At 36.7% G+C, this 24,668-nt stretch overlaps 1 pseudogene; it reads right to left on the bottom strand.

The window, feature by feature from the left end:
- Positions 1–21,954: 21,954 nt before the first annotated feature.
- On the bottom strand, positions 21,955–22,156 carry LOC126757724 (small nucleolar RNA U3; annotated as a pseudogene).
- Positions 22,157–24,668: the final 2,512 nt, after the last annotated feature.

Genomic DNA, 24,668 nt, shown 5'->3' with positions numbered 1-24,668 from the left:
TTTTGTATATATTAGTGCGTGTGCACTAATTTGACAAGTATTACTGCGCCACCGCTCTAGGATTTGTTCTGAAATTCTTTTTTTGTTTTTCCATTATTGGCGAAAGCCATCATCCGGGGCCGAAAAGTCCTTTTAATATAAGGACTGCCAGAGGTAACTCTAACTTTGTTTTTTATACCAATTTGAGGAGTGTTGGAAAATTGTGGCTCTAGTGGTAGCCGAATAGTTGTGGCTTTAGAGAAGAGCTCACAATATTGATCTTTTATAGTTTTGTTTGCTAATAGAAGTTTCTTTAACTTTTGCGATTTACTTCATTATGAATTAAGGTTTTTGTTCTCAACCTGAGCTGGTCTGGTGGTAACTGGTTTTATAACTAGTCCACTTTGTGCTTCGCTGTGTAGCGTTTGAACTTCTTGTGCCTTTGAGCAACATGGTGTCTCTTGTCAATTTTTCATATTTTCGTTTTCGGGATTTGCTTTTGCAATTATACCCGTGGTTCTTTGTGTATAAGCGCTTATTTGGGGTGAGATGGGATATCTGCTGTAATGAAGCATTGAATTGTGACTTTTGTGACAATATAAGCAATTATATTTGCTTTTACAATTTTTAAGATTGTGTGTATCGGACAAGCAGTTTGTACAGAGTCGTCTTGATCTGACAAAGTTCTTCCTTTCGTTAATATTTAATTTCTTAAACTTCTCGCAAGTTTTAAGCTTATGCCCTCTTGTGCATAGTTCGCATGACGTATGTTTTCTTTGTTCAGATGTGAACGATTTTGTTTTGTTATAAATTATGTTTGATTTGATTTTGCTTCTAGCTTGGGGTCTATTTAAGCTTCCATTTTGGTCTTGTTTAATGTTTTTAGTTCTGATTATTTTTTCTTCTAACCTTTCCGCAATTTCATATTGGGTGGTGAGAAAATCTTTCATTTGTTGGGCACTTTTTCCGTGATAAGAGCGATTACTCCCATAGAAGTAACGACTTTTCTGGTAATGTGGCGGTGCAAATGTTTACCAGAATGGGGTCCCAGCTGTCTGTGGGAATATTTTGTGTCGACAGAATCGGCAAACAATTAGAAACAGTGGATTGTAGTGTTACAAATTCTTCACTTGTTTCTTTCTTGGTTTTAGGCAAGTTTAATAGTGTCATTACTTGCTTATCGACCAGTATTCTTTCGTTTTCATATCTAGCTTTTAGAGCTTCCCAAGCCAAATTGAAATTATCGTCATTAAGAGCGAACTGTTTTACTATTATACCTGCTTGACCTTTAGTTTTGTATCTGAAGTGATACAATTTTTGCGCTTGTGATAATTGAGGATGGTCTATGTACACGGCCGTGAACATGTCCCGGAAGGACGGCCATTCTTCATAACCTCCGTAAAAGGTTTCTGTGTCACATGCGGGCACTTCGAGTTGGATGCCTGAACTTGCCTTCTGACTGTCTTCTTGTGGCAGCTCTCCTCTCGGATGTGGAGTAGGTGCAATTGCTTTTATTAACTTTAATTATCAGAGATCATAGCTTTTGTTTCTTCATATTGGTGTAAGCAGTTTTCATAAATATCGTGAGCCGATGATTTAAAATTTTGTGGTAGATCTGAATTGTCAATATCTACTAAGTCGTCATGAGTCGCTTGTAGGCGAGTCCAAAAGTTATCGAGATTCTCCTTTTTGATTTCTAATGCCGATTCAGAGTAATCTTGAATCGGTGAAGAGGAAAATCTAGTGCAGTAACTTGTTAAACTGCCACTTTGTGAAATAAATTTTACAACCTGTTTTGAGCGTGTAGCTCCTGCAGGTGTATTTTGATTTGTATCAGTTTTAACCATTTTTGTATTTTTTTTTTTTATTAATGAAATAATATTATGTTTAGTTACTACAATTTATTTTGAATATATGTTTAAATTGTTAATTACTATTGATAACTGCGCATTTTATTGATTAAAATATTTGATGTCCGATTGTTTTGTATTTAGGTACACCCTAAAAAGATCAATTCGCTGTTTACATTAGCATGCACAAATTGTTTGTATGTTTATGGTTTTATTCTTAAGCAGTTGAGAGCTCGTTAAAGAGATCAATTCGCTTTGTGCTTAAGTATGCACGAAATGTTTGAGCTAATGTACATGCATACATATGTATGTATGTGTGTTTAATCAATTTTTTTTTCTTTTGTGCAATCCTGCTTGTTTTTGTTTGACATAAAGCCAGAGGTATTGCGGGATGTTTGCCAATGTGGGCTTTGAATATAGTTAGGTATAGCAATGTATGTACAATTGTAGATGTACCAATAATATTTGTGTATATAGTGTTCATAAACTTATTTATATTTTGTGAAACTAATTTGTTTTTTTTTTTATATATTCGCTCCAATAAATGTATTTTGTGATATTTGCTTCACCGTTCCGTTTAGTTATTTACGGAAATTACGATAAATTTTTCTTTGAAATTTAATTAAAATATAATAGTTTAATATGTCATACCCAGTGTAAGGTATGCTATCACAGACTGATTCCATCCCGTATGATTATATGTGCAAATAAATTTATACATATACATGCATATGTTCGCACTGAGAAGAGAGCGCAAAAGCGAAGTGGGAAATGTGCAGGTATGCTTCCTTATGCACTTGAGAATATACTTATTTTGTTTCTGTTTTGTTGTATACTTGGCAGATGGTATGCCGTATGTTTTGTATACTTGTACTTACATATATTTTTTTCGGAAAGGCGAGAGAGCGAAAATACGAAATGGAAAAAAAGTTACATATGCACTTTTGTATGTATGTATGTATATTTATTTACTTACTGATTTATTAATCAGAAGAGGTTTGTCGGAAATTTACGAAAGTAATTACCTGATATTCGTGTTTGTTAATAAAAGTGTTTTAATACACGAAGGTAAGATAATACCTAGGCAATAAATTAATAATATTTATTAACATATCTAAGTTAATATATACGTTATACCAAGCTGTGTTCGGTTTTTCTGGTAAAATAAACTCGAAGCTGTGACGCTTTGGTAACCGTTTTTTCGCGGATAAAACGGAGTTAGAAATATTTTATATTAGCATATAAACTTATTTTTACATACATACTTATATATATATGTGCATTAAAATATATTAAAAAAATGGAATAAATACGCTCACTTGGTTTTTCCTCAAGAGGCGTTTTATGTATTGTAGGTATGAGCGAGGTATTGCGAGCCTAGGCGTTGTGTCCCAATTCCCTTCTCCACTCCTTTTGTCCTTCTAGCCGCTTGCAGGTACGCCTTCTATTTTGTTGGTTTAAAAATTCGCGCCCTTTTTATACTCTCGCAACAATGTTGCTAACGAGAGTATTATAGTTTTGTTCACATAACGGTTGTTTGTAAGTCCTAAAACTAAAAGAGTCAGATATAGGGTTATATATACCAAAGTGATCAGGGCGACGAGTAGAGTCGAAATCCGGATGTCCGTCCGTCTGTCCCGTCCGTCCGTGCAAGCTGTAACTTGAGTAAAAATTGAGATATCATGATGAAACTTGGTACACGTATTATCCTAGCTCCATAAGAAGGTTAAGTTCGAAGACGGGCAAAATCGGCCCACTGCCACGTCCACAAAATGGCGAAAACCGAAAACTTATAAAGTGTCACAACTAAGCCATAAATAAAGATATTAAAATTAAATTTGGCTCAAAGGATCGCATTAGGGAGGGGCATATTTGGACGCAATTGCTTTGGAAAAGTGGGCGTGGCCCCGCCCCCTACTAAGTTTTTTGTACATATCTCGGAAACTACTATAGCTATGTCAACCAAAGTCTACAGAGTCGTTTCCTTCAGGCATTTCCATGTACAGTTCAAAAATGGAAGAAATCGGATAATAACCACGCCCACCTCCCATACGAAGGTTATGTTCAAAATCACTAAAAGTGCGATAACCGACTAACAAAAAACGTCAGAAACACTAAATTTTACGGAAGAAGTGGCAGAAGGAAGCTGCACCCAGGCTTTTTTTAAAAATTGAAAATGGGCGTGGCGCCGCCCACTTATGGACCAAGAACCATATCTCAGGAGCTACTAGACCGATTTCAATGAAATTCGGTATATAATATTTTCTTAACACCCTGATGACATGTACGAAATATGGGTGAAATCGGTTCACAACCACGCCTTCTTCCAATATAAAGCTATTTTGAATTCCATCTGATGCCTTCTCTGTATAATACGAGTATAAACATTAGGAACCAATGATGATAGCGGAATAAAACTTTACAAAAATACGGTATTTGAAAAATATGTAAATGACGTATTATGAAATCTCGATTATCACTTTACCATGCGAGAGTATAAAATGTTCGGTGACACCCGAACTTAGCCCTTCCTTACTTGTTTTGTTTTATTTTGTTTTTATTTCTGATTTGTTATAAGGTTTCGCGCCCGATTGTGTATTCTTTTTTGTTGGAACTGTATATTTTAATTTTCCATGTAATTTCTTTTTGTGTTTGTCTCTTCACCACATTTTTTATTGTATTGTCACCTCACTGTTATATGGATATTAATTTGCATATATGTAGGTTGTTATATATCGTCACCTGAAATGCAAAATAACGTATCATCAAAAAATTCGAAATTGAGTGTCTTATTGATTACGCTTCACTACTTCAAATTACATACATAATATTACATATGTTCGACATTTTCAGATTCTGCAATCAGATATAAACCAGTTTTAACCAATATTAAAATTTTTTTTCACTCATGTTCCATTTTATTTCTTGTTTCATTCATGCCACAGTAAACTTCCGAAAATGTTGTTACGTTATTTTGCATTTCAGGTGACGATATGTGCATATATTATATATTGGTATTGTGTTTAATTTTTTTGTTTGTTTTGTTTTGTTTGGGTAATTGCACCTTTTTTTGTTTTGGGGTTTGTTCACCGCACAATTCCTTTGTTTTTTGTTTTAATAAAATTTTTTATTTTTTAAATCGTTTTACTAATCCATAGTGCCTCTCACTATGGCTCGAAGGACCATAAATAAATGTTGACCCAATTTATTGGGGAATACAAATCACTGTATCTTGAAGATTCAATTTGCACCCACACTCGCGCGAGTAGAACAATAGTTTAATTAGTTTATCGCGTCGAACTTTGTTGGATCGCTGTAAGTCGGCGCGGGTGGAACCATGTCGATCGAAGCGAGTGCGGCACAGTGCCGGAAATAAAGTCCAAAATGGATGTTGATCTGCGAAATATAAAAAAAACGAATGTGTCCGCTTTCCTTTTTGACCATCCTTTTGTTAATTGGGTTGATTGATGTAGAAGTGTAGTGAGTTAATTATTAATGTGGTGTCATCAGGTGGGGAATTGAGCTGTGTGCGCCAGTTTCCCGGGTAGAGTGGGGGCAGGCTGAACTCATTTAAACAAATTCAATTATTACACATATCGTCTTTTAAAAATATAATGTTGTTGGTATAAATAATAATTTCTTTATTGTTTAGATTTAAGCCTAATAACACTTTCGTTTAGTATTTGTTGTCGTTATCACAAATAGGCTTCAATTTAAATGGATTTGAAGTGTAGTTATAGGAATTCAATACTGATCACTCTATACTACATTCTTGTTTGAGATTAGGAAAAGAAATGGAAGCTTAAGACAAATAACAACTTACACTTATAAAGCTATATACTTGATTAGTATGTATGAGCAATTTATGTATGCAGTTTTTATGAAATGATTATAAATACATTTAAAGTTATTAAGTTATTCTAGTGAAGAAAATGAAGAGTATTAAGTTGTCTCCAATTGACTGTTGCATTCTATGTTCAGTTGTTACGAATTTATAGCTCGAAGCTTGATAATTCCTGCTTTAAAGCAACCATTTTCCTTATATAGCTAGAACTTATCCAAGTGATAGTGGGACATGGCGCCATCATCCGTTAATATCTTACTATGGTTTTCAAGACGATACTGTCGAAAAGTTGGTCTAAAACCAAAAATCGTTAAATATATTTCAAATGCTCTAAGTTAGTCATTGAAGCATGAATCTTATTTTGTTCCAAGCCGTCTGCTTAATTATTTAAAGGAATGGGTGCTTTTTTAGCCTTAGTCACTCACTTTTCAATTCTATATCTTTTACCAAGCACAAATTTGTCAATTATCCTGTTTGATTTTTATACTCTCGCAACAAAGTTGCTAAGGGGAGTATTATAGTTTTGTTCACATAATGGTTGTTTGTAAGTCCTAAAACTAAAAGAGTCAAATATATGTAGGGTTATATATACCAAAGTGATCAGGGTGACGAGTAGAGTTGAAATCCGGATGTCTGTCTGTCCGTCCGCCCGTGCAAGCACTAACTTGAGTAAAAATTGAGATATCATAATGAAGCTTATTACACGTATTTCTTGGCTTCATAAGAAGGTTAAGTTCAAAGATGGTCAAAATCGGCCTACTGCCACGCCCGCAAAATGACGGAAACCAAAAACCTATAAACTGTCATAACTAAGCCATAAATAAAGATATTAAAGTGAAATTTGGCACAAAGGATCGCATTAGGGAGGGTCATATTTGGACGTAATTTTTTTGGAAAAGTGGGCGTGGCCATACATACATATCTCTGAAACTAATTTAGCTATGTCAACCAAACTCTATAGAGTCATTTCCTTTAGGAATTTCCATATACAATTCAAAAATCGAAGAAATCGGATAATAATCACGCCCACCTCCCATACAAAGGTTATGTTGAAAATCACTAAAAGTGCGTTAACCGACTAACAAAAAACGTCAGAAACACTAAATTTTACGGAAGAAATGGCAGAAGGAAGCTGCACCCAGGCTTTTTTTAAAAATTGAAAATGGGCGTGGCGTCGCCCACTTATGGACCAAAGACCATATCTCAGGAACTACTCCACCGATTTCAATGAAATTCGGTATATATTATTTTCTTAACACCCTGATGACATGTACAAAATATGGGTGAAATCGGTTCACAACCACGCCTTCTTCCAATATAACGCCATTTTGAATTCCATCTGATGCCTTCTCTGTATAATATATATATACATTAGGAACCAATGGTTATATTAATGAAATCTCGATTATCACTTTATGATGCGAGAGTATAAAATGTTCGGTGACACCCGAACTTAGCCCTTCCTTACTTGTTTAACTATAAAACTGTCTCCTAAGTTAAATTTAATTTTTAACACTTGTTATGTTTTTAAGATATTTTTGGATTACTATAGCTACACAGAGTGTTAAACTGGTAAGAAAAGGGTCTGATTCGTACTGCAAAATATTGTACAACCTATGTATGTATATAGGCTAATTCCCTTCCATTTTTTATTGCACTCATTTCATCACCCAGTTATTCATCTGCTTCATCGACTTTGCCAGCTTCACCACCGCGCTTGGTTGCGCATCGTCGCGCTTAAGAAAATATGATTACGGATGCGGAAAGCACTTAAATTACGCATAACCTATCTATGTATATAAAAAAAATGAATTGTTGTTCGTTAGTCTGATTAAAACTCGAGAACGGCTGGGCCGATTGAGCTGATTTTGGTTTTAAAATGTTTGTCGTAGTCCAGGGTAGGTCTGAACGGTGAGCAAATAAGGAAAATTTGCGAGTAAGATAGAGTAAGACGACAATTCCATTTTCCCATATAAAAGTTGACTCTAATATATAAAAATAAGCCGGGTTTTCCTTCCTGACGCTATAACTCCAGAACGCATGAACCGATTTCCACGGTTTTGCATTCGTTAGAAAGGTCTCGGGCTCCGAGAGGTTTATAGAGAAGAAAATTCAGGAAAAATTTAAACAGAAAAGCGGGAAAATAGAAAAACAAAAAAAAAAATGTGTTGGTAAGCGCATAACTCAACAACGCCTGGACCAATTTGGCCAATTCTTTTTTCTAAATGTTCGTGGAGGTTCAAGGATGGTTTTTACGGCAAGAAAATTTCGAATAATTGCCGGAAAATCCCTAAACACAGCACTTTTCTTTTTCCCATACAAAAGAATGAATGTTTGTTTGTTAGTAACGCTAAGAGAACGGCTGTAGCAATCCTGATGAAATTTGCAGAGGTTGTTCGTTGCGGATCGGGGAAGGTTTGGAAATAAAAAGACTTTATGCTTTACATGAGGTAAAGTCTGAAAATTGGAAAATTCCAAAAAGTAACATTTTTCCATACACATTTTTTTCAATTTTTGTTTGTTTTGTTTTTCAATATTTTGATTTGTCAAATATTTGAATCATTCAATTTCGGTCGCATGCTTTTTTACTCCGGCTATTCAAAAGAAAAATTATTGAAAATTATTCAGTGAAAACTTTATGTTTCACGTAATGTGATCAATTACAGATTCAAATTTCTTCCGAAGCCACGAAGATGTATCGGTCGGTACATATATATGGTGCTGTTAGATGATGGATGTATTCTGTTGAGTAGCAAAAAAAAAGTTAGCCGCACGCACACATTCTTCTTTGGATGGTGGTTACACCAGATCAAACTGATGAACTCATTTCTGCGGAAATTCCTGATGCAGAGAAAGATACAGTATTATTCCAAGTGGTGAAAAACAATATGGTTCATGGACCTTGCGGACACCACAATCCCACTTCGGATTGTATGTCTGACAATATATGCACGAAACACTATCCAAGTGCTTTTCTTTCGGAAACTCAAACTAGAAATGATTGATATCCACTGTATAGGCGTCGCTCACCAGACGACAATGGCAGAACATTCAGCATTCACTTTAGAAGAATGAATATTGAAGTTGACAACACATGGATCGTATCATATTCGCCATTATTGTGTAATTCACATTCAAAACTCATATCAATGTTGAGTATTGCAGTTTGGTGTAATCGATAAAATACGTTTGTAATTACGTCACCAAAGGAAGCAACATGGCGGTTATTGGTCTTGAACGATACGATCGATATGTGAACTGCAATAAAGCGCTTTGTAGGATTTTTACTTTTGCAATTCATGAACGTTTTCCGACTGTTGTGCGTCTCGCAGGTAATTTGGAGAGTGTATTTCAACCCAGAGAATACAGTACAGCCAGTGTAAACACCGCCAGCAACAAAATTAACATTAACGAGTTTTTTCTCAACTTTCGTGAGTGATCCGTTTGCGAGAAAATTGCTCTATTCGGAAATACCTTGACATTACACCTGGAATGCATCGTCAAAGAAATAGTTTGCGCGAAAGGTGTGTTATCAACTAATGCATTAGGACGAATTTACACAATCCACTCGAAAAACAACGATTGTTTCTACCTTCGGTTGCTATTGATTAATGTACGCGGTTCAACTTTATTTGAGTCATTGGGTACTGAGAATGGTATGGTGTGTGCAAATTTTGGAGAAGTAAGACAGCAATTACAATTGCTGGAACATTTTAATCACTGGAATAAAAATGAAGTTCGCACACTTTTCGCTATAAACATTTCGACAAATCAGCCTTCAAATCCGCGTCAATTATGGGATACGAACAAAAATGACATTGCCGAAGACATTTTACATCGTAGTTCGATATCAATTCCATCTGTCGTTTATCAATTCACGAAAGATGAACTTATCACGAATGTTCGGAGATTGGCCAAATTATTGTAACTACGATTCCTTAAGTGCACGCGCAATGTTAGCTTCCAAAATACCGATGTTGTTGACTTAAACTGGAAGATTCAAAGTCAAATTCCGGGAGACTTGCGCTCATATAAATCGATCGATCGTCTTGACAATGAAGACGACGCCGTGAATTATCCAGTGGAATTTCTAAATTCTTTGGAGAGGTTTGGTATCTCACCGCAACATTTGCGTCTCAAAGTTGGATCTGTCGTTATTATGTTCCGCAATCTGCGATATCAAATACAAGGAGGCAGAATGCTTGATTCTACGAATTCCTTTGAGTTCTAACGATTTGCCATTTCAATTCAAACGTATTCCGTTTCGAGTGAAAATTGCGTTCGAGATGACAATCAACAGGACACAAGGATAGTCGCATAGTGTGTGGCATAAATTTGGAAATGTTATGTTTTTCACACGGTTAAATATACGTGGCGTGCTCACAAGTTGGAAAACCATCGTTTCTGTACATCGGACCAAAAACCAAAAAATGTTGTCAAAACACATAATTTCACGCAGGACAACGGCTGTGGGGTCAGAGAGCATTTCAATGAAACGGATAATTTGCGGACACGTATAACGCTTCGATTCAGTATTTACTTTGGATTCACTTTCATTTGCTGAAAGAAGTTCAACTAAACTGTTGTGAAATGAAATATAATTTTTCCTTTTCAAATATAAAACAAAAACATTTTTTTTATCTTTTAATCACCAAACGAAATGTTACATAAAACGAAGCAATTTGGTGGCGAAACGAAGATCGCCGGGTTTTCTAGTAGTTATAATAAAATTAAATTATTGCCTTACAGCAGCAGCGGCTCAGCCGAGCGCCAGAAGCCATTGAGGGATGCTGCAAAAAGGTACAGCACGAGAACAGATCGGCGAACTGTAAGCGGGCAAGCAACTGAAGCGCTTTCTAATGCGAAGACGCCAGCAGTGAGCATACACAGTTATTTGTTGTGTCAGTGAAGGATTGCCGGTCACTAACTACTTACATATTGTGCGGTGAAAGGCAGCACACCGGTGGCGGATGCGTAACATTTAATGGTGAAGAGCAATGCATAACTAAACGGCGACGCAGATGTCTCTACGTATATAATAAATATATCGGGTGATTTTTTAAAGCTTGATAATAAATAAAATTTTCAAAATCTCATATGAAACGTTAGATTGGTTATGACATTTACTTTTTGAAGATAATTTCATTTAAATGTTGACTCATGTGGTTTCAACAAGATGGCGCTACATGCCACACAGCTCGCGATTCTATGGCCATTTTGAGGGAAAACTTCGGAGAACAATTCATCTCAAGAAATGGACCCGTAAGTTGGCCACCAAGATCATGCGATTTAACGCCTTTACTATTTTTTGTGGGGCTACGTCAAGTCTAAAGTCTACAGAAATAAGCCAGCAACTATTCCAGCTTTGGAAGACAACATTTCCGAAGAAATTCGGGCTATTCCGGCCGAAATGCTCGAAAAAGTTGCCCACTTTCCGAATGGACCACCTAAGACGCAGCCGCGGTCAATATTTAAATGAAATTATCTTCAAAAAGTAAATGTCATGAACCAATCTAACGTTTCAAATAAAGAACCGATGAGATTTTGCAAATTTTATGCGTTTTTTTTTTTAAAAAAGTTATCAAGCTCTTAAAAAATCACCCGATATAAAGCAAATATAAATTTCACAAATATCGTTTGTTTATATGTGAATATGTGAGTGTTAGCAGGAACTTACCCTTGCACCACTTCATGCATGCGAATCAAATGTGAAATATGTCTGCAAAACGAAAATGAAAGAAGAGCAGATATAAAATGAGATTTGCAAGGCGAACATAGATATATATTTTATTATACGTATATTTTATTACATACATTAATTGAAATTTTTTTATTACACATGGGGGTAATGCAGCACTTATGTACAAATATACTTCTGTTTTTTTCTTTTTACTTTTCTGTACTTCACTGTTTATTGGTTGGGAGGTTTACATATGTGTAAGTAAATACTTGCTTATAAAAAATACTTAACGTAGATTAGGACAACCGCTAAACAGCCTCTACCAATACCCATAAATATTTATATAGAAATGAGATAATTGCAATGATAATAGTGGACGATCTAGCAGTTATGGAAACTGCATGGAGTTAAAAAACAAACAAATATCGCAATCAAAAGAATGCGTTTCCATGTGGAAACAATTTATATAAATATGTAAAATGTTACTCCCAAATATCACATTCAGAAAATACGTTAAAATAAGTCAATTAACTTATAATCGGATATCTTTATGAAATTATATCAATGTCTCGCAAAATAAACATAGTTTTTATGATACTCTTTTTAATAGAAATTTCGACTGTTCATGGAACCAATGGCATTATTTTATTAATTTCCCTACCTACATCATAGATTAGTTTTTAACTTTTATTTTTTAAGCCAATATTAGTTTAGGCGAAAGAATTATTGTTTTGAAGTGTGTAATTTTAATCAATTCTATAATCATACAGGTACGATGAATATACAACCTTTTCCGTTTCTTGTACGCAATAAATAAAAATTGATGGAAGCGATCACATAACTAATTGTGTTCTCTTCAGAAAAGTGCATTTTAATTACCGTAATTGTATGGTATTTCATTATCTCCACTTACCATTACAACAACAAATAAGTTAAATATTAAATTTTCCCGTTACTCGCTGTGACGCTACTCAGAATTGGATTGTTGTGATAACTAGTTCAGGTGTTAAGTGAAAAATACACAACTTTAACCTCCACCTCATACATGAATATTACATAGGGTGCTTGAAAAAATTTTTTTGAATTTATGTGTGAATGTATGAGCGTGTGAGTATTACAGCTCAACGAAACAATATTTAAGCTACTAAATCATAATTATCCGTTCACCTTTCTGCACTTTTGCACTCTTCCTTAGAAAATGATGATACAATTGATGTAACGGTCGGGTGCTGCAAGTAGGTAGCAGTAAATTACCAGCGTAGCAAGTAACTGTATGAAACATATGTATGTGTTAGTACATACAACCGCTAATAAAGGCAGCCAGGGACTGTTTATGGGTAATACTATATATCTACATATGTGCGAGGTGTTTATTTGTGAAAATATGTTAGGTGTTTGTGTTGCACTTAAGAATATTAGAATGCGTTTGTGAGTCTGTATGTGCTGGTGGGTTCCCAAAGTAAAAAAGTTTACAAAAGCCATCATCGAAGGCATTTCTATAGCAGAGTTTCCACCGATTTTAAATTGTATTTCAATAAAATTGATCAAACTAAATCAACAAAGAATATTTACAGCTGAAAATGAGAAGGGTTAACAATAATCAAGGCATCAAAGTAAGTTTTTCTACGAAAAATTTCTCTTTGAAAAGTGCTGAGAGCTGTTGGAAAATTTTATTTGAAGAGAAAATAAATCTTTTGAAGTTAATAGGTCACGCTTTTTTGATTAAAATATAGTTTTTGCTTGCATAAACATGGTTTACTGGCTCGAATCTTTAAAAACAACACAACACATTTGCTTTAAAATTGTTTGCCCGGATACACTGGTTGGGGTTAGAATCCGAATTCACCTTTTTCACAAAGTGAGTGAGATTGGAGGATGGAGTCATGTGTAGAAGTTCGCGCAAGGGAACGCCATTCACTTGGTAGTGGCCAGAAACGATTCTTTTACACATAGCTCAAGCAGCTCACTACTTCCGGTCTTTGACCAAGTATCCTCTGGGTAGCCTAAGAACATCCGTTCGAAGGCGAGCTAGAGTGAAAGGCGAAACATCCCCTACATAGGGTTGTGCGCTGGGTGTGGGACCCGCCAAGTAAAAAACAATACCGATGAAAAGTAAGCGACAGCCTCGGATGAGGCTTTTGATGACGACCATGGCAAACGAAATAAGGACTACGATATAAGGGCATGCACCTGGAATGTCCGGACCCTTAATTGGGAAGGTGCCGCTGCCCAGCTGGTTGATGTCCTCGCGGAAATAAAGGCTGACATCACCGCCGTCCAAGAAATGCGATGGACGGGTCAAGGACTGAGACGAGTAGGTCCTTGAGACATTAACCACAGTGGCCTTATAAAGGAGCGCAAGTTTGGTGTTGGATTCGTGGTGGGAGAGAGACTTCGTCGCCGAGTACTATCATTCACTCCGGTGAATGAACGTCTAGCCACAATCCGCATCAAAGCGAGGTTCTTCAACATATCGCTGATTTGCGCCCACGCCCCGACGGAAGAGAAGGACGATGTGACCAAAGATGCCTTTTATGAGCGCTTGGAGCGCGCTTATGAGAGCTGCCGTCGCCACGATGTCAAAATCATGCTTGGCAACTTTAACGCCAGGGTGGGCAAAGAAGGTATCTTTGGCACTACGGTCGTTAAATTCAGCCTCTACGACGAAACATCCACAAATAGGTTGAGGCTGATTGACTTCGCCGGGGCCCGGAATATGGTTATCTGTAGTACAAGATTCCAGCATAAGAAAATTCATCAAGCCACCTGGCTGTCTCCGGATCGAAAAACTACCAACCAGATCGATCATGTTGTGATAGACGGAAGACACGTCTCCAGTATTTTAGATGTGCGCGCGCTCCGAGGTCTTAACATCGACTTGTAGCCAAAATTCGCACCCGCCTCTGTGCAGCAAAAAACGCACGATAACAAACACAAGGAAATTTCGACGTCGAGAAGCTGCAATCACAGCAGATAGACGAACGATTTTCTATTCGGCTTGCACTCCTGCTCTCTGAGAGCACGCGTCAACAACTCGGTATAAGGGAGCTGTGGGACGGCATTCCAAATTTACGTACAGCTGCAACCGAATCCATTGGTTTCCGGAAAGTGCAAAACAACAGCTGGTACGACGAGGAATGCTGTGTCGCAGCGGAGAGAAAACAGACTGTATACCTCGCAACGTTACGATCTACCACAACACGTGCGGGATGGGATAGATACCGAGAGTTGAAAAGGGAAGCGAGACGAATTTGTGGACAGAAAAAGAAAGAGGCTGAAATGCGTGAGTACGAAGAGCTTGATAAGCTGGCCGACAGGGGTAATGCTCGAAAATTCTACGAAAAAATGCGGCGGCTTACAGAAGGTTTCGAGACCGGAGCATACTCTTGTCAGAGTGAGTGCATCAGCTTCTTTGTAAAATATGGTCGGACGAAAGCATGCCCAACAATTAGAATTTAAGTGTGCTATGCCCAATCCATAAAAAAGGTGACCCCACAATCTGCGCCAACTACCGTGGGATTAGCCTCCTCAACATCGCATATAATGTTCTATCGAGCGTATTGTGTGAAAGATTAAAGCCCACCGTCAACAAACTGATTGAACCTTATCAGTGTGGCTTCAGACCTGGAAAATCAACAACCGACCAGATATTCACCATGCGCCAAATCTTGAAAAAGACCCGTGAAAGAAGAATCGACACACACCACCTCTTCGTCGACTTCAAAGCTGCTTTCGACAGCACGAAAAGGAGCTGCCTTTATGCCGCGATGTCTGAATTTGGTATTCCCGCAAAACTAATACGGCTGTGTAAACTGACGTTGAGTAACACGAAAAGCTCCGTCCGAATCGGGAAGGACCTCTCCGAGCCATTCGATACCAAACGAGGTTTCAGACAAGGCGACTCCCTATCGTGCGACTTCTTCAACCTGCTTCTGGAGAAAATAGTTCGAGCTGCAGAACTAAACAGAGAAGGTACCATCTTCTATAAGAGTGTACAGCTGCTGGCGTATGCCGACGATATTGATATCATCGGCCTCAACACCCGCGCCGTTAGTTCTGCTTTCTCCAGGCTGGACAAGGAAGCACAGAAAATGGGTCTGGCAGTGAACGAGGGCAAAACGAAATATCTCCTGTCATCAAACAAACAGTCGTCGCACTCGCGACTTGGCTCTCACGTAACTGTTGACAGTCATAACTTTGAAGTTGTAGATAATTTCGTCTATTTAGGAACCAGCATTAACACCACCAACAATGTCACCCTGGAAATCCAATTCAGGATTGCTCTTGTCAACAGGTGCTACTTCGGACTGAGTAGGCAATTGAAAAGTAAAGTCCTCTCTCAACGAACAAAAGCTTAACTCTATAAGTCGCTCATAATTCCCGTCCTTCTGTATGGTGCAGAGGCTTGGGCGATGACAGCAACCGATGAGTCGACGTTACGAGTTTTCGAGAGAAAAATTCTGCGAAAAATTTATGGTCCTTTGCGCATTAGCCACGGCGAATATCGCATTCGATGGAACGATGAGCTGTACGAGATATACGACGACATTGACATAGTTCAGCGAATTAAAAGACAGCGGCTACGCTGGCTCGGTCATGTTGTCCGGATGGATGAAAATACTCCACCTCTGGAAGTATTCGACGCAGTACCCGCTGGGGGAAGCAGAGGAAGAGGAAGACCTCCACTCCGTTGGAAGGACCAAGTGGAGAAGGACCTGGCTACACTTGGAATATCCAATTGGCGCCACGAAGCGAAAAGAAGAAACGACTGGCGCGCTGTTGTTAACTCGGCTATAATCGCGTAAGCGGTGTCTACGCCAATTAAGAAGAAGAAGAGGGTGAGATTGTTAAAAAGATAAGCCCTTAGTAAATTGTGTAAAGTGAAAAACGTTATCTTCGGCTACACAGAAGTTAAAGTACCCTTCACCCTTGCATTAGATTTAGCAGTCATTTGACTGAATAAATTTAAAAATGAACCTGCCGTCAAATACTCTTTACGCTCCTACTATGCTTCGAAGGAATCTCTGTCAGTCATATTAGTAATTATATAGCTTTTAACGCTGCACATTGCTACTTTCCGTACCCTTTCTATAAATGTGATGGGAAAGAGAAGAAGAAGAAGGCTTTCTGGAACACACAACGTTACCTAGCCAGTGAGCAAAACGAAACCTCACACTTCAACTGGTGACAGCGCTTATACGAGCCGTACTTTATTGCATACACATCAGCGTCAATAATGTTGTTTATACCCTTATAAGTACAGTGTGGTGCAACTTGCACATTTGTTTTCATTCTGCTCACATAAATATATTTCGCTATATCTTTTCTCTAGTTCATCGCCAATATTCTTTGTTTCAGAAGCATTTTGTTTTGATTTGTGCTTAATCTCGGATATTCTCGTAAAGGAGCAAATTGGGGTTGGCGGTTCACTAACATAAGTGAGTGCAGTTTGTCTGCTTGGTTCATGAGTTGATTGCCTTTTTCACTTCAACTTGGCGGCAATCATCTTGTTGTGATGCTCTCACTGCAACTAACAAGCAATTTACCAAGCCACTTGGTAGAGATGCGGTGAAAAGGGACCAAAGCTGCACTTGTGCCAGTGGCATGAACAGTTCCGAAGAGCCGATTCCATATAACGCTTAAGCGGTTATCAGCGTGTCAGTCTTTTTGTGCGGCTGTGTTTTTTGGTGTGCGGTACTGGACTCTCATGAACCTCTGTCCCTAGTTGCTATGCTCTTCTTAATTTTACAAACGGAGGTGCGCCATATGACACTAGAGTACAGCTGGTGTTACCGTGGCTGCACGTAATGGTGTTTTGTTAAATCTACTTTTGGCGTTGTTGTTTTGTTTTCTTAAGCCCGCGGTTCTTATATTGCTGCGTGTTTTGCGCCTTAATAGAGTCGTAAATATTTATGAAAACTTGTTTTCACATTTTCATCTCTCCACTGCTTTGTACATGTGCAACGTGCAGATGATCCGCTCATGAATAACTAAGTGTTGCACGTGTACTATATTAACGAAATGTGACGCCCACAGATGACGGCTCCAGTATTACATATTCTCTAACGCGTACTTTACACTATCACTTGGTAGTAAGTTAGTACTATGAATGAGATTTGTATGAAATAGCTATCTGGAGGAATGGAGTACTGCTATTTGCAGGATATTAGCAAAAAATTTACAAGTACTTAGTTAGGGATGAAAGCTCTATGCTACGAAAGCAAATGCTAGCTTACATACATATACTAGTACGCATTTTACGATTTACACTAACTAGATTCTAGAAAATGTTGGCATTTAAAAGCTTCTTTTTCAGTGTGCACAAATTGGCAAATAAACGAAAAATTTATACCAATACCCTTAACAATTGGCTTAAAACCGTACACCGTTGTTATAAAATATGCGCAAAGTACTTGAACAAATATTTGAACTGTTTTCAAAGTTTTCGACCAAATTTGTGAATTTTTGAATAATACTTCACAACAAAGTATATATACTAGTATATCTTTTATTTTGCGAGAAATATTCTAAGAATCCAATCTTTGGACAAAAGTGCATCCACTAATTCTAGCCTTGTGGTTTACTTGAGGGAAAAGCGGTTGGAACCCATACCGTTGGAAAAATTGGTCAAATAAAACGAGGAGTATTTCGAAGCAGATTTCAGGTGAATTCGTCGACGAACTTTGTCTTAAACTTTTATTATAGAACAAAGAGATTCAGAAACTTTGTAGAGGTATTAATTTGACGATGAAGCTTTTGGTTATGCTCATGAATCCCGCAATTTCCCGCAAGTGGCTGTTTCTAGGACACCAATTTAATGTAGTGGGTGACGTCAATCTAACAATGAGCGAGTAAGAAAATAAAAAGTATTCGCATGAAAAACACGAAGAAGATGCACAGCAAGTAAAAGATAGTTTCTCTAATTGGTTTTGGTTATCATAATGATATTTGGAACAAAGCCGGAACCCTAGCTTAAGGAAAAAAGGCTTAAAGTCATACCGATTTGCGTGGTAGAATCTTCGATAGCTGAAGCGGTTTCTTTCTGATATATTCTGGGTAGAATTGAAAAAAAAAACAAGTAAGGAAGGGCTAAGTTCGTGTGTCACCGAACATTTTATATTCTCGCATGATAAAGTGATAATCGAGATTTCATTATCTGTCATTTACATAATTTTCAAATACCGTATTTTTGTAAAGTTTTATTCCGCTATCATCATTGGTTCCTAATGTATATACTCGTATTATACAGAGAAGGCATCAGATGGAATTCAAAAACAGCGTTATATTGGAAGAAGGCGTGGTTGTGAACCGATTTCACCCATATACCGCACATGTCATCAGGGTGTTAAGAAAATATTATATACCGAATTTCATTGAAATCGGTGGAGTAGTTCCTGAGATATGGTCTTTGGTCCATAAGTGGGCGACGCCACGCCCATTTTCAATTTTTAAAAAAGCCTGGGTGCAGCTTCCTTCTGCCATTTCTTCCGTAAAATTTAGTGTTTCTGACGTTTTTTGTTAGTCGGTTAACGCACTTTTAGTGATTTTCAACATAACCTTTGTATGGGAGATGGGCGTGGATATTATCCGATTTTTTCCATTTTTGAACTGTATATGGAAATGCCTGAAGGAAACGACTCTGTAGAGTTTGGTTGACATAGCTATAGTAGTTTCCGAGATATGTACAAAAAACATAGTAGGGGGCGGGGCCACGTCCACTTTTCCAAAAAAAATTACGTCCAAATATGACCCTCCCTAATGCGATCCTTTGTGCCAAATTTCACTTTAATATCTTTATTTATGGCTTAGTTATGACACTTTATAAGTTTTCGGTTTCTGTCATTTTGTTTGCGTGGCAGTTGGCCGATATTGCCCATCTTCAAACTTAACCTTCTTATGGAGCCAATAAATACGTGTACCAAGTTCATCATCTCAATTTTTACTCAAGTTACAGCTTGCACGGACGGATAGACAGACATCCGGATTTCAACTCTACTCGTCACCCTGATCACTTCGGTATATATAATCCTATATCTGACTCTTTTAGTTTTATGACTTACAAACAACCGTTATGTGAACAAAACTATAATACTCTCCTTAGCAACTTTGTTGCGAGAGTATAAAAATACGTTAAAAGGTGAATTTTACTGAAGAAAGCTTGTCTCAAATTTTGCCAAGAAGAGGAGATAGTGCGAGAAATATTTTGTTCTGACTACATTTATACAAGTATGTCATTGCTTGCATTCAAGCTCCAGCTCCAATAGTGACTTTGTCTGGTTTATACATTGCTACTCTGCAAATATCACGAGGCAACTGTGCATATCAGGTCACTGTGTGGGCGTTAAATATATGTATGTATGCTTATATTAATATTTATAAACATAGTTGGCTTATATAAGATTTTATAGATTTATACAGCTTATGTATAGTACTTATGTGTCCCAATATGTATAACTGTAAAATATATGTACAAAGTGTATGACTAAACCAATATATATACTAAAGACATGTATACATTAAGGTTGCCGTTCTTTCTCAGTATGATTGTTTAGCAAATGCCCATTGAACTTTCAGTCTTTGCCATAAAAAAAAGGTGCGAGGAGTCCCTACGCGCGGATGAAGTTATACTTCTTAGTAATATTCCAAGAAATGCATATCATTTTGTATGAATGAAAACTAGAAAACTTTAATTCACATTTTATAAATTTATTATGCACATAAAATGACGAATAACGCAAAGTCTAAATGAAGGAACTTTGACTAGAACTTCGTTGCGGAAGAGAATATGCAGCGTAATCATCTCTCTTTTGTAGTCCATCAACACGCGTTGAAGGCCCAGCAGTTATCGGTGCGCGTTCAGAAATTGAAATCATATTTTCATCACTTATCAATATACTTATTACATGTGCGCACATTGACTTGCATGTTCATACATCCATATATACTTATATGTACATATATTTGCATACATTGCCAAACAAATAACGATTTCATTCATGAACGCAGGCACAAATTGCACAAGTGATCTCGCTTCATTCATAAAAACAGAGGCCGTAACATCTCCCCGAGCATGCCTTGGCCAACAAGACGTCTTTTCGAGACGATGGCAAAAGCTAAAAATCATAAATTGCACAACTTTCTGGTGCTTCTCGCAAAAATCTGCGTCGATATGTATTCACGATCATACGTATACATTAGGGTGATTCAAAAAAAAAATTTTTTTTTTTTTTTCAATTGGTACTCGCAAAAATAGGTTCCTAGACACCTCTAAGAAAGCCTCTCCAAATATGAGTTTTTAATTGTAACGGGAAGGTCCTCCGCCTAACGGTTTTCTATTTTTTCTTATTATCAGATAGAAAAATTTATATCTCGCTTCCAACTACTTGAAAAAATATTTTGTTAATTAGGTTTTGTAGGAAATTGAATGCTCTAAAATATGGTCTCTTATGATTTTTTCGTAAACCCAACCGTTTAAAAGATATTAACGGTTGAAATTTGACACACACACACACACACACACACACACACACACACACACACACACACACACACACACACACACACACACACACACACACACACACACACACACACACACACACACACACACACACACACACACACACACACACACACACACACACACACACACACACACACACACACACACACACACAACACACACTATTTTTGGAAAAATTCTTTTTTTCTTATTAATTTTATAACTCAATGAAAAAAAAATATTATGAATGATGATACACATAGTTTTGTAGGAAATTTACTGCTCTATAAAAATGGTCTACTACGATATTTCGATTAAGTTAAGCGTTTACGAGATATTCATCGTCAAACATCAATGCATATTAGGGTGATTCAAAAAAAAAATTTTTTTTTTTTCGTTTGGTACCCTGAAAAATGGGTTCCTAGACACCTCTAAGAAAGCCTCTCCAAAAATCTATTCATAATAATTTTTTTTCATTGAGTTATAAAATTAATAAGAAAAAAAGAATTTTTCCAAAAATAGTCAAATTTCAACCGTTAATATCTTTTAAACGGTTGGGTTTACGAAAAAATCATAAGAGACCATATTTTAGAGCTTTCAATTTCCTACAAAACCTAATTAACAAAATATTTTTTCAAGTAGTTGGAAGCGAGATATAAATTTTTCTATCTGATAATAAGAAAAAATAGAAAACCGTTAGGCGGAGGACCTTCCCGTTAAAATTAAAAACTCATATTTGGAGAGGCTTTCTTAGAGGTGTCTAGGAACCTATTTTTGCGAGTACCAATTGAAAAAAAAAAAAAATTTTTTTGAATTTTCCTAGTATACATACATACATATTTACGTATGGTTGTAGGCGAAGCTGCTACAGCGGCAAGAGGTGACAATCGGCGGCCATTACTTTCCTTATGCCATAGAAATTATATTGCTACGAATATGGAAATGACAACGAAATAATGCAAATATGCATATTTCTAAAGGTCATTAATTTCTTTGAAGAACTGAAAAGAATGAATGATCCTGAGAAGTATACATAGTCTTAACTTTTCAACGGCCAACGCAGAGCATTTCATCCAAAAGGAATTTATTCATTAAAATCACCACTCAGAAGTCGTTTTATCCGTTGTAAGCGAACGATTTTCGAAGAACATCATTTCTAATATGCCACAAGACAAAATTAGAAATGAACTTCTTAAACCTCACGCTGTCAGACAAAACGATACACTTCGTCATTGCGGGTCGATTTCCAAAAAATGTAAATGAAGGCTAACCACAGAAATGATCCTGTAAAGTATAGCCTTAATTTTTCAACGGCCAACGCAGAGTATTTTAACCAAAATATACGCAAAATAGTTGAGAATTCGCAGAAATGAAAGACAAACGAAAGAAAAAGAAGCATAACTTCAATAATGCACAAGCATACAAACATACATATGCGCAGCAGCAGCAAGGAAAGAGGTAACAATCGGCAATCCATTGTATATTTCTTTCATGCATAACCAAACCATAATTAGGACAACGCAATACAAGCGTCAATGGTGTTGGTGGTAAGCGCTTGAAAAGTTACGACGAGCACGTAGGTCCGAATCCCAACAGAATTTATTTTTAATTGAATATGTCACCAACCAAAAATTTAAACATTGTTCTACAAAAACAACAACAGCATAAGAATGGCAACATTGTGTTGTTGGTAGAAAAGCCGAGCTGTGCCGAAAGAAACGAACAAACGATCGCCGATTGTCACCGCTTCGCTTGCTGCTCGAACATCTTCGCAGACAAGGTTGCGTAGATTTATATTGAGCAAGGTTGCGCAACCTGAATCTGTCGCAACCTTTTCCGAACTCGTATAAGAAGTATAACTTCAATAAGAACCGATCGTAAGCGACCTTGTCTAAATCATTATACAATTTTTTATATGGCATTATTTGTTCTTTTTCAATAATTTTCTTATCTCCAAAGCAAGTACATCTACGACTTTGAAAATACGGTATTCTAACAAAAAATTTTCCGCGCTGCAAAAAATTTTCGCAGACAAACATTTCCTCAAAAGTTATATGCAGTCAAATTTATGCTTCAAATATACAGTACACCATGTCGTATGAGTAACACAAAATTTATATATCGCTGGTATGAATGCTCAGGTTATTTGATGTATAACTTAACAGTGTATAACTTTTAAAGGAATTCAAAAAAATACTAAGAGCAACAATTTTTTTTATAACAATATGGTTTAGCGTAGTGTTTCATTTATTTGTTTAATATAAAATGCCGGAAATTGATTTAGACAAGGTTTAAATTGAAAATAAATAGCTTGTTTATGTTCGATCATTGCTTTTAAGGCAAAAACTGAAAAGAGCAACAATTAGCATCCGATGTATTTTAGACTTCTGCTTAGCAGTCTCTTCCACACTTCCACTTGGTTACTTTAAAATTTATAAGCGTTCAGGTGAGTGGCTCTCTACACCTTCTATATGAATATGTATGTATTAGAAAGCTTTTTTCATAGAAGGGTGAATATAAGGAAATCGTTTCAGGTAATGGGCGCGCTGAGAAGTTCTCAAATGTGTGTGTAAGTTTGTGCTTTGTTTTTATTATTTTTCTCCTTTTATTTAGTTGCTTCTATTCACATAGCACTCTTTTTTTAGCCCTTATTGTTGTTGTGCACTGTCTTGTTATGCTTTCGTGCAATTTTTTATGTATTTTTAAAATGAGCTCATCAATACTAATTCTGTTGCATTCGCACACATACTTCCACACATTAAAATTTTAGCGTAGATATTTGTATGTGAGAGATGTTAAGCGTATTGTTCGCAAACCTTACAGTACAAGGGGCCTGGTGGAGAGTGAGGTAGATCTTGCAGAAAAACCGGAAAGAAGCTGCAGGCGTCAAGTTATTGAACTTGCCAGGTGAGTGTTATAATCCAAAAAATACATGCACATATGCATATGCATGTATGTGTACATGCGTTGCCGGTACGTGCATTCATTATGAATTCTTCACACACTCATACTTGTATACATGGGTGACCTATACGGCGCAAGAGTGCATTGAAACATTCGCATTCGTATATATGTAATAGTCTGTTAACCGATTTAAAAATTTTAAAGCTTTAAACCTAATTGCATTGGCCATATTAATTAATTTTTTCCATAACTCTTTGGTTTGTTTCTTACTTAAATTGATTTTAACCCTTTTCACCTCGAAGTAAAGATCTTCTGAGCTTTTAAATTATTAACTTCTTTGTACATTTTTATAGTGAACAAATAAAAAAATATTGAGTTTTTATTTTCAAAGTTGCTTTAGTTATTAGCTAAATATTTATTAATAATATATTTCTTACTTTTAGGATATGTTTTTAAACAGTTAAGCTAAAAAAGCTTTTAGCTCAGAATGGAGCTTTATTTATAAAATTTTACGAATTGTTAATTCCTTGAGTTTTCACTTTTTAATTAAGTTAAAATAAAAAAAATAGTCTCCTTCTGCTTCAATACAGCTTTTCGCACAGTCCAAAAGCATGTCGAACGAGTGTTTTAGCTCGTTGGCCGGTATGGCTGGCAGTATGCCGGTGCAAGCCTTTTGAATGACTTCTACGTCTGCATAACGCTTTCTTTTATAGGCAAATGCATTTTTCTGAAAAGGAAGAAGTCGCACGGTGCCATATCAGGTGAATACGGGGAGTGGTTAATGGTTAAAACGTGATTATTGGTCAAATAGTCGTCCTTCGAATGTTGAATTCTGAGCAATTTTTGGTCGTCAGGCAATTTGTGTGAAACAAACCGTGCACACACCTTTCGTAAGCCCAAATCTTCGGT

Source organism: Bactrocera neohumeralis, chromosome 4 (assembly GCF_024586455.1).
Source record: "Bactrocera neohumeralis isolate Rockhampton chromosome 4, APGP_CSIRO_Bneo_wtdbg2-racon-allhic-juicebox.fasta_v2, whole genome shotgun sequence".
Taxonomy (NCBI): Eukaryota; Metazoa; Arthropoda; class Insecta; order Diptera; family Tephritidae; genus Bactrocera; species Bactrocera neohumeralis.
The sequence above is the reverse complement of the archived record's forward strand: the minus strand, read 5'-3'. Positions and strand labels throughout refer to the sequence as shown.